This window comes from Solanum pennellii, chromosome 3 (assembly GCF_001406875.1).
Source record: "Solanum pennellii chromosome 3, SPENNV200".
NCBI lineage: Eukaryota > Viridiplantae > Streptophyta > Magnoliopsida > Solanales > Solanaceae > Solanum > Solanum pennellii.
The window spans coordinates 50,016,483-50,017,228 of NC_028639.1; positions in this window are offsets into that span (position 1 = coordinate 50,016,483).

Genomic DNA, 746 nt, shown 5'->3' on the forward strand with positions numbered 1-746 from the left:
CTAGGAGTTTATCATCGACTTCTAAAAAAAATGAGTTTTGGTTTAGGTGACAAATAATGAGGTATGAAAATTTTAGTATTTTACAATAAGTGTAGATTACTCAAGTTAGGATAGAAGACTTAAGAATGATGTAAAAGGTGAGATATAATTCTACATGGTTATTAAGAATAAAGTTGGATTAATACTACTCTATTGATGGGACTTCATAGAATGTTAAGGTGTGTTACATGGACATTTGATGGTTAATAGAGGTTATGAGCTTATAGTATACAGAATAGTTTGAGTGACAAAGAATTTTCCTAAGTGTTGGCATGATATATATAATGGTTTAAAATGGTACCTTAAGCATGGTATGTGAAAGTGGTGTAGAGTTGAATTTGGGTGAGATTTAATAGTTTTGTCTCAATGAAAAGGTACTATCACATTTGAAATTAGTGTTATAGGCCTTATTTGGGACTTGTATCTATCAGGAAATGCTTAAATAGAAAGAGATAGCCATAGTTTGAACATGTATTTGATAAGCATACTTTGATACTAATGATGGTTTGAGAGTAAGGTAGATGATCGATGTAGTTATACGTTTTGTTATTATTAAGAGTGTTGACTTCAATGAATGTGGAGTTTGATAAACCAAGTATGTGTGCAATTATATTAGAGACACTCTATGAGGGGAGGTATAGATCTCTAGTTTTTGATACTATTGAGATGAGACAATGGGTATTAATATTTTGGAATAATCATTGAGA